At 43.2% G+C, this 11,353-nt stretch overlaps 1 long non-coding RNA gene across 1 annotated transcript in view; it reads left to right on the top strand.

Annotated features, from left to right (window-relative positions):
- The window catches only part of LOC311031967, a 78,953-nt gene extending 68,280 nt beyond the window's left edge, over nucleotides 1–10,673 (top strand). Inside the window, exons 2-4 of the long non-coding RNA XR_014599126.1 lie at nucleotides 7,244–7,423; nucleotides 10,437–10,503; nucleotides 10,618–10,673. This is a non-coding gene — a long non-coding RNA (uncharacterized lncRNA). The remainder of the gene's footprint in view (nucleotides 1–7,243; nucleotides 7,424–10,436; nucleotides 10,504–10,617) is intronic.
- Nucleotides 10,674–11,353: the final 680 nt, after the last annotated feature.

Here is an 11,353-nt window from a genome sequence, read left to right on the forward strand (position 1 = left end):
CCATTGACCATTGTCTTCTCGGCTGTAGGTGAGTAATGTAACCCACACAGGGTTACTTGAGTGCAATCCTCTGCTCAGCCAGAGGGTGGCGCATACACCCCTGTGAATTCTATAGAAGCACTCACTTATCCTTTCTTTCGGTGGACAAGTTGCCACAAAACATCAAGACCTGGTATTGAAATATTCCCTGAGGCATTGAAATTTATAAAATATCATACCAACTATTAAAATATCATCTGTTGATTAGGTTGAAAGCTGTGAGAGAGAGTTGAGCCACATGAATGTGAGCTCCTTAAGATACCTCCTGTAAGGATGATAATGCAAAATTAAGTGTCATGCTAACTTTGTTAGTGTTACACATGCTGCAAGATGACCAGGTTGTTCCTTATAAAATATCTTTATTCACAGCCTTTAACATAACAGAAAGATATTCTTTAATGGACATTGGCGTCTCGTACTGCTACTCTGCTTTCGGCTGAACGTATTTCCTATTAATTCAGCAGTATATCGCCGTCAATAATCAATGAACGATGTTAGTTACTGTAGTCTCAAACTAACATGAATTTCCAGTACCTAACATGACACATGTTAATACACACAAACATAAAATAGAGTCTAACATATGAACCACGTCTAACGTATGAACCATTAAACTGAGGATGTCACATAACTGATGCTAAACATAGCTAGCGGGCTAGCTACCCATGCTAGCGAAAAATAGCACCTGCATTTCCTAACATAACTTAACATAAATATATCTGATGCTTGTGTACTGCGCCCACCTGTAACATAACAGAAAGATATTCTTTAATGGACATCGGCATCTCAAACTGCTACCGATGTCCTCTGCTTTTGGCTGAACGTATTTCCTGTTAATTCAGGACGCCAGTCAATAACAGTACCGCTACTGACAGCTAGTGGTGAGAATATCACCCTGCAGTTGCTCCAAGCAGGTGCATATTCAGGTACACTAAGCATCTAAATAAATACATCTTACCAGGAAAATAATAGTTGGGGGGCCCTTGTAAGAACAATAACTAATAACAATATACTTGGGCAGAGTCTGAGCTATTAGCCTGACCAGGGCGCCACACCCTCCCCTACTTAAAGCTGCAGTCGGCAAGTCTGGCAGATGGAGTTGAGTCAAATTTGGAATGTTTACAACACTCTCCACCTCCCCCTCTACCACGAGCTCCTCCGCTCCCTCCCGTTGAGTGCTCGTCAGTGCGCGTGCACCAGATTCTATGAACGCGCCCGTGTCTTCTCTCATTGAGTACACGTTACACAGAGGTAGGCTGGCTAACTTACTCATAGATAGCAACTGCTAACGTCATTTAGCGTATGCCTAGCTTGAGGCGTGTACCTGTGATATTGTAACATGCGTGAGGGGGGAGGTGGGATCTGTGTTCGTGTGCACAAACTGAGAACTGCGCTGAGTGGACAGGTTTTTGCAAAACAACAAGCTCTACGTGCACGTAGAGTGTCGGCTTCAGTGAATATGATCAAACAAATTGCCGACTGCGATTTTAAAAACCAAAACACGTTTTTAACACATTTTTTAACTCTGTTTGTGAAATATGGTTCTTTTAAAAAAAGCAATCGGAGTTGTGACCCTGATACTTGGTGTTTGATATCATATAGACACAGATCAAGATTGCTTTATGTTGTTGTAAATGCTTACAAAAGACCGCTAATTGCGCTAGCCGCGAGCTAATCGTGCTAGCCGCGAGCTAATCACTTGCATAAATTGCTAGCATTTACATGAACTTTTAACTTCTGCTTTTAACTCTGCTGCTAGGTCAACTAAGCTAGTCACCACTGTAGCAGATCATTCATAGTATTAACTCCACCACAGGTGCCTTATACTCTGTTTGTTGACTTAGAAGTAATTTAATTGAGGGAGTGTTTACTAAACTATTTAGATATTGGTGACTCAGTTCATTAAATTGCCATATATATGTTGATATGGATATGAGAAGAATTTAAGAATAAATAGGCCCATATTAAAATGTTTGGTTAAAATAGTTGTTTAAAATGTTATTAAGATGCATAAATAGATTTAAAAGGTTTAAAAAAATCCGGTTTCAGAACATTCATGATTTTATTTCTATGCTGTGAGATGGAAGTACATGATTGATTGATTGATTGATTGATTGATTGATTGATTGATTGATTGATTGATTGATTGATTGATTGTTCATTTGAACTGATCTATCTTATGTGGTAAGATGTGTATCTATTCATTTACATAATGATTAGAGTATTTATATCATTAACAGATGGTTATTACTTGATTTGACATTGGAATGATGGAGAAAGGTTGATCAGATTTGAACAGAAATGACACAATAGTAATAGTACAATAGCTGCTACAGCTATATCTAGCTACTGTTGTTGGTTCTGCAGATATTTTCAATGTTTTCCTTGTTGGGAAAGTATTGGTGTAAGCTGTCCTGGTTGCAGGTGCTGCTAAAACACAACAGTGTGGTGAGCTGCTACTGAATGCAGCCTGAGGCCTGACTCCGCCTCAGTTAATCAACCAGGCTATATAAGTCACCTGCTCACCTGCTCTTTCCTTTGTGCCTCCTATGGCTCAGTGACATACAAGCTCCCCCATGTCATCTTTCCACCGCTGGCTATCGAGGTTGTGTCCAGTTAATCATTTAGGCTTCGTAGATAAGTAGCAGCCTTTCTGGAGAAAACCTCGTCTGATCAGGATAAATTGACTACTTTGGATGGAGCTGCTCTCCTATCTAGAAACATCACTGATTTGATTGGTAGTCCTAAAAAAGACAAGCCAGAGTTGACACCAGAGGCCTGTACTACGAGAGTTCAACATACCAGGGTATCTTTTAGTTATCCAGCTTCACTAACCATAACAACAGCAATCAAGATAAGCGGTCAGGCTGGTTATCAACTCGGTAAGTGAACCCAGGGTTTTCCTTTTGAGCTATGAGCGTGTGCACATGAAAGAGCCGGCGTTTTCAGCATGTGACCAATCAGCATATTTCACATACATGGAGCAAACCATAATCTTACAGAAATATGAAGAAGTAAAACATTATAATACAGGCAAAAATCAATAGTTTCATCCAAATGCAGGAAGGACAGCTGGCAAAGAAATTGACTGTGTGAATGTGTACGTTAAAGACCCAGTCGGCAAGTGTTTACAACTCTCACGCTCCTCCCCCAAGACCACCGAGCTCCTTCCCCTCGACTTCGTGCCCTTTGAAATCCCTTAGATCACGCCACCTTTGAAATGCGGGTCTGATGTTGGCTCTGGTTTTATCACGGGCAGGGGCGGATCTAGGATTATGGGAGATCCGAGGCTTAGCCCAGAGGGACGAAAGATGTATGTGCAAAGTTCTGGCTTTTTTTGTTTTTGTTAATGTTGTTGTTATTCACTTTCATTGCGTATGCTAACTGTTATTACAACTGACGGTAATGAAAACCATCTAGCAAAAACTATAACTTTAAATCTCTTTTTTTTAAAGATTTTTTCTGGCACAGACACCTTTTATTAGCAGTGGATAGATAGGAAACACAGGAGAGAGAGGGGTTGTGACATGCAGCAAAATACCTCCAAGCTGGATTCAAACTGGAGTCGGCTGCGTATACGTGTATTCATGGCATGTGCTCTAACCACTCGGCCACCTGCGCACTTGAAAGATGATTACTTTGTCAGTGAGTAACTTCTCACACATCGAGTGTTAATCTTAACATTCACAGACCTAAAACATCTGTTCCGGCGTTGGTTGTTCTGCCGCCGCCGAGAAAAACTTTCTTATGTCCAACATGTAGCTATGTCCATCTGACAGATGTCGATTTGACCTGCGGGTGGAGTCAACCAGAGATAGGAGTAAGTCACACATATGCAAGTCTCAAGCAAGTCTCAAGTCTTAACCTTCAAGTCTCAAGCAAGTCCCAAGTCATTTTTGTGAGAGTCGAGTTAAGTCAAGTCAAGTCAGAGCTTAGGTCAAGCAAGTCACAAGTCAAGTCATAGAAATATAATAAGCTGGCACAACCATCTTAAAACTTTGAGAGTGCAGCCTAAGTTTTATGTAGCCCTCCTTTGCACAAAAGGGCTAACAAATAGAGGAAGGGGATATAAGGCTAAAGAATAATTATAAATACTCACTAGGACCAGCGGGATCAGAATTACTAGGAACGAGTACAGGGCCAGGTGTACCAAACAATAATTACCAGACAGAGTCAACACAGTAGTTTATCTTGGGAAGGGCAGCAAACCACTTCCTTTTATTTACAACAAACGTTAGATTAAAAAGAATTGTGAAGTTAGCTAGAGACATTTCTTAATTTTCTTTGTGTAGTCAGAAATGGCGGATGAAATTTGACGTGGTGCTGGATGTGTCAGATATTTTTGCGCTTCACACGGCAAATCATTTCTTTTGTTGAGTTGAATATCTTTAAATCCAAATTTTATCATTTTGGGAACACTGGCTGTGACACAGTGGCGCCGGAACGAGTTTGAAAGTGGGGGTGCATAAAAAAACTAAAAAAACCTCACATCTGATAGCCTAACTAGATAAGATAAGGTGGCCTATAGCAGGGCTATTCAATTAGTTTTGAATGAGGGCCGGTTGATGGAAATGAAAATGAAAAATATGGCTGGAAAATGATGGGCATCACGTTAATAGCTACAGATACTGTAAAATACTACGACATATGAGTGCATATATTGTCTTATTTTATCAAGTAAAATATAAGTTAAAGGTTTACTCAACAGCTTAATAGTTCATAGAAATTCAGGTAGAAATAGGTTAACTCAGAGTTCCACAGCTTATCAAAAACAATCCTTATTTGATGTTGTTTTGAATGAGCGCTGTCTCTGCATATATTTATACTAAACACTCGACCTGCATCAGCGCATGTGAGCATGAGCGCAGCGGATTTTGGACGGAGACACACAGCCGCATTTTACCAGTCCAGGTTCCGCTCACACCACAAGTCTGATGAGTGCAACAGCTTATCAAAATACAGTGTCAACGTTTCAAAGTAGAAAGCGACATTGTGGTGGTTCAACGAGGCGGAACGGTCATGAGAACAACATCAAGCGCGTAAAGTACATGAAGAAGAACGTAGCGGGGGCGCGCGGTGAGGATTGTTGCGGAGCAAATCTACACTGCTGCGCAGAGATGAGAGAGGGCAGCTCATAACGGCCACTATACGGCCAGCATTGTTTAATGTTTTCTCCGCTGAAAGGGCCAGTAAATATTACTTTGCAGGCCGGATTCCTGTGAAAAGCGGCACCGGTGCTTCCGGCGCGCCTGCTGTGACAGCAGCAGAACTGGTAGCAGTGCCTCCTTCCATGCTTCAAACCCCGGCTGCTCTACTGTTAGATGGGCGTGCGCATCACGTAGTAGATAGATTACCGGTTGCCAGGTTCGCCCACATGCAGCAGGAAACATCAAATCGAAAATATTTTTTTTATTATTATTCACCAATTAACCAAGACAGCAATGACTTGTCGAGTCATTTCATGGAAGTCTAAGTCAAGTCTCAAGTCATGGATAGTGTACAAAAGGTCGTCCCTCTGAGCATTATTCCTTTAAGTTTGTTGATAATTGTTGTGCATGTGAATTCCTACACTGCTGAGATCCTTGAACGCACCACATACGTACTGCTCAGCTCAGAGCAGGTATCGGCTGAACTGTCCCTCCGTGTGTCTGCAGTGTGTGCGTCCATTGAGCCGTGAGTTATGTTGTTGTATTCATATGTTACACTATGTTGATATTTCTGTTTTATTCATGAGTCAACTGATGACTGTAGTAGTTTTTGCCTTCAGATTTCATTATGTGATAAACACTTAGGTGCTAATGAGTGTCAAACAATTAGCCGCTAACTAGCAATAGCCTGAGTGCCTTATGCTAGGCTACTGTATTGCTAGTCTTTGATGTTTGTACTGCATATTGCATATCAATGCTCATTCTGTTTATTGTTTAATAATGATTTAAGTTCATAAATCATTTGGAGCTGTAGTTATCTGATTAGAGAGATAGTGTATATCTAACTCAGTATATGTTTATGTTAAGTTGTACCTTATTTCTAATCAATCTGTATTGTTGTGTTTAACATTGCAGAAACCACACACACACCCACTCGGATTCATAAAAGGTTGACTTTATTGCTGGCTCTGTCCTTCATTCTGCACCTACCGTGTCCTGACCTGACACCCTGAAGTGGTTGCTGCCACCTGAGATCCTATATAGTCAATCTGTCATACAGATAGCAAGTCCAAGTCAAGTCTTTTCTCACTGTTGATCAAGCAAGTCACAAGTCCTCAATCTGGCGACTTAAGTCTGACTCGACTCAAGTCACTAGACTCAAGTCCCCCATCTCTGGAGTCAACACAGGAAAGAGAGAGAGGACATACTCTTCTCGGCAGGGCAGGCTGTGAACGCAGGTTACTTTTCCGCTGCTGCTGCCTCTCTGTTGGACTCCTGTACTGCAGGAAGTCTACACTTCAGACTACGGTATGGTCAGGGGAGGGAGACTGACATAAACAGCGTTGAGCTTCTTTCCCCCTACTGTAAACATTCGGGGCTTTGGCAAAAACATCCGGGGCTTGAGCTCAAGTAGCCATCCCTAACCCCGCCCGTGATCACAGGCACCATCGCAATCTTTCTTTTTTCCTTTGTTGTTTTGGACCTCCTCGTTTCAGTTTTTAATCGAGGAATTGGAAGCTTGTTGTTACTTCCCTCCGCCTCCCCCGAGTGATAGTGGAACGACCAGAGGGGGGAGGGGCTCTGTGTGTGCACGAACACAGCCCTGCGTGCTGATTGGACAGGATGAGCCGGGCTTTACGTGCACGTAGAGGCACGCTTTTTTTCTAAAACCGGATGATTTATATTGTTCTATCGGAGCATAGTGTCGGCTTCGGTGAATATGATGTGTATATGTTGCCGACTGGGACTTTAATGTTCTTATAATATCACTGCCTCATCATAAGGACACAAGTAGATCTGACTATAACTACATTTGTGTATTCCGTTTAATGAATATGTTGCTTGGCTGTGTTCTTATGGAGTGGTGTATGATAATATCAGCCTCATTCTTTCAGCTGCAATCCTGACGGTGCAAGGCGGACTTGGGAGCAAATAAATAAAAATAGCATTCAAAGTGGTAATTAGGCATGTGCAAGGCTTCAGTGCTTCAGTCTCTATTGTAGGAGGATATCCGTCTATAAAAAAGCACGATGAAATGAATTTGATATTGCTTGCAGCCAACAGGAAAACAAATCAAAGGAAAAAGACAGGAGGGGGCCCGCCTACACAAGACTACATTCCTGCTGAGGAGCTGGCCGTCGCCAATAATGAGGGTTGCCCCTGAATGGAAGGGGTGGAAAGGGGTGTGTCATCAGACCCCAGTGGTGGCGGCTCCCAACGGACCCCATTTATACAGGGTAGGCTTATGTATCAATGTCAACTACTTGGTTGCAAATAAAACACAATTGTATAATGATTGTGGGAGTAAGTAACATGTATTTAACTTTTTTTATTCTGCTTTATGCTGGTTCAAATCCTACCTTGAAAAAAAAAATCAATGTGTAATTTTTGGAGTGAGTCAGGGCTCTATTCTAGGTCCACTCCTTTAGATTACATTATACAGATATACATGCCTTCAGTGCGTGTGTCCGCGCGCGCGAGCGCCCGTAAACTTAAAGGGGCCCTATTATGAAAAATCGACTTTTCCATGTTTTTCAACCCTAAAATGGGTCCCCCGGTTATCAATAAGTCCCCACAGTATCAGAAAAGACCACCATCTCCCTGTTTCACTTCCTCAGTTTGAAAGAAATCCTCCCGATAAACGAACGGTTTGCAGAATGTCAACTAAATGACGTCAGCACCGAATTTTCCTGTGCCTTATATGGGTCATCTCGGCTCATTAGAATCGCTCCACCTGTGTGGTCCCGCCCACATAATCCCCATACCTGTTGGCTGTCAGTGTGATGTACATACAAACCAGTGAACAAAAATGCCAAAATCAACGGAAAGCGAGTTGGCAGTCCAATTGCAGATATTTACTGGCATCGTCGGAGCATCTACGATGGAAATGTGCGCACACGCGTCCGTAAATGTGTGTTTGTGTGTGCGACGCACTTCACCGACGGGAGCTTTGACATGGGTCGCTACAGTTCAGGATATGCCTCTAACCTGGGGCTAAAGTTTGGATCAGTACCGACAGTCAGAGAGCCAACCACAGACACTGAAGCGGTAAGTTACTAAATATTATGTAATATGCCGTGTTACAGTTTACCGTTGCTTTCTTAGCATTGGTGTGTTAGCATTGGCGTGTTGCGCTAAAGTTAGCAGTGGCGTGTTGCGTTAAAAGCTTCCATTGTATTGATATCGAGGACGGTTAATGATACGTAGTACTGCGGGGGCCCAAACCTGTAAAATAACGCCTAGAGATCAGTTTGCTTGGGAACGTTTTGTAGCTTGAATGCGGCAGCAAGAGCAGCTGATCTGTTTGTTTATACACGCCGATGCAAAGACGACGTCACCAAACGTTTGTTTTTGCACCGCTAACGAAGGGATTTTACGAGCTATTGGTGCTTCACAACATCAGTTATAGTGAAATAGTAACGTGTTCCACATTTCAGATGTAGTTGTAAACTCTGACTGTCTGTCTGACTGTCTGTCTGCTTACAGAGCAGCAGCTCACATCAGCGTCCCACAGCGACCCACCACAGCTACTGTTGGCAGTCACCTGTCGAGGAGGACTACAGGCTCCTGTGTTCTGATATAACTGTGAACTTCAACTGCTGATTAATTTGAGAATAAAGTCTTTACAGTAATTGTAAAATGTGTCATGGTTAATATTACTGAAGTAATGGTCAGGAAGACTGCATAATATGTTGCATAGAGGGATTTATTTTTATAAAACACAATTGATAAACAAACAACAGACTGCTGTATTCCTCTTACGTGTAAAGCACCATAACCAGCTGTATATATATTTCATGCGTTTTGGAGAGAGAACATTCAGACAGACAGTTCCAACCAGGATGTCCCACCATGCAAGCCTCTTCCTCCTCCAGCTGCTACATCCGTCTTCTTACCTAGTGTGAATCATTATAATCGTCATGTTATGTGAATAATAATCTCAACAGACAACTTGGTGTAACAGACAGTAACATTACCTGTGGTGTCTCCATGCAGCAGAAATGTTCGGTGTCTGAAGGCCCACATGGTCACCTAGATGAATATAGTACAGAATTTGAGCATTTCAACAACAAATCTTGTTAATATGGTAACCTGATTGACTTTGCTGACAAGCTGAGGTGGATGAGTAGTAAACTTCATGTTTGAATTTTGTAACAGTAAGTTAAGCACGTAATGTTGAGATGGAGCACAATCAAGTATATAAAATACAGCACACAGCCTATAATTCACAATTCAGCACATAATTCTGGAGGACGACATGATACTGACCAAATCCTGTTCCTTGTATATCTTTATGTGTAGAGGATGACGTTTTTAATCCCGTTAATGTGATGTAAACAAACTGCAGGACACTGTTTTCATCGGGTTTTCATCCGTTTAAATATAATGTTACGTCCCCATTTGGAAAACATGCAACTGTGAACTGTCAACAACACGTCAGAAACGTCCTGCTGCATCCGCGGCGTAGAACTTCTACAGGAGCTGGTCTTGGTTCTGTGTCGGAGTCCGGTTCGAAGCGGTACGGCTGCACCGCTGTTAGTTTGTAGCGTAGAACCATAACCATGGCAACAAGCTGGACGCAGACAGCACGGGGCGGAGCGACACATCCTCAGTAGGAGCGGGGTCAGGGGTCATCTCATTAGCATAAGGCTACACCCTGACAGAATCACCCATTTGAAAAAGTGGGGTAAAAAAGCTGAAAATGAGGAGTGTGATCCACTCCGAAATACATGTTCCGATTGTTTTTTCCAGTTGAGGAATTCAAAGACCAGGTTTGGAGACATCAATAACTTATATTTACTTGTGGAAAAATAGCATAATAGGGCCCCTTGAAACTCATTTACTTTCTCTACAGTTGATGGCAGACACTGGTGTTGCTGCCACCAGCCACTTTCACACTGTCCCATACAGAGGAAACAGTGAAAGCAACCTGACATACTGGCATCATGTTGTCTCTGGTTGCTGATCATATACCATTTATATGTTATTCTCTCAGGTGGAGGCCCCAGATGACGAGACCGTGTCAGTTTATTCCAAGAGTGTTTTGCTGGTACAATTAAGTTCTGTTACCAATTCTATGCAGTTACAAATCTTAACGCAGATGTGAGGGTGTGGACATGTGGCAGTGATTGAATTATCTTTAATTACTTGCTTATGGTGGTAGTCTACACATGGGACTACTACGTGCTTCAAGTGCTGCTTGTATCCTGAAATGAATCAATTGCTTCCATTGCCATGATTATTTTGTAGGAAGAGGGAGATCTTCGTCCCCCTGAGCCTGTGGCCTCCACCTCCCAGGCCAAGAGGATCACAAGTGGTAATTAATTAACCATAATTCAAACGGGCTAGTCAATGTGACATTTGAACCTTTTTTTCTTGCAAAGGAACAATGCTCAAATGTCAAAGTAACTGTATTTTTTGTTTCTTTCAGGTTGGAGCAGAACATTTAAGATCTCTCTACAAGAGGACATTAGAACTGGAAAAAGGATGCAAGACTGGAGGTGGAGAAACTGGGGTATGAAAAGAAAGTGTGGAACTCAGTGCCCACAGAGAGGGAAGGAAGGACTGGACAGCGTTTTCAGTTTCAGAGTTCAGGGTATATAGTTTATTCTCCCCTTGCCGCAAACGTGGCGCAAAATAAACAGTCACAAATAAACAAGGAACAGCCATATCTCCAACGGCTGACGGCCTGTGGCTCCTCCGTTCCCAGTCCTCACAGGACCCAGCCTACTGCAAGAGACCAGAACCAGGTTACAAGCATGCTTATATAGCTGACTGATTACCTGATTCTGTCCAGCTGTCTGAACGTCGGCTGAGCCACTCCTCCCTCTCCTCCAGCAGCCGGCGCCCTCACCACACCCCACTGCCACATACCCCCACCGCCCGACTTAGGCCGGGATCCCGCCGGCCGCAAGCCCACTCCCCCCCCCCCTCTGCGGAGCGGGAGAGGAAGTCAGCCACGACCATGCGGTTACCCGGCCTATGGAGCACCTTGAACTTAAAAGGCTGTAAAGCCAGATACCAGCGAGTGATCCGCGCGTTGGCATCCTTCATGCGGTGGAGCCACTGGAGCGGGGCATGGTCCGACCAGAGGGTGAAGGAGCATCCCAGGAGGTAGTAGCGGAGGGCGCCGACCGCCCACCGTATGGCGAGGCACACCTTCTCCA

Source organism: Eutrigla gurnardus (assembly GCF_963514095.1).
Source record: "Eutrigla gurnardus genome assembly, chromosome: 21".
Taxonomy (NCBI): domain Eukaryota; kingdom Metazoa; phylum Chordata; class Actinopteri; order Perciformes; family Triglidae; genus Eutrigla; species Eutrigla gurnardus.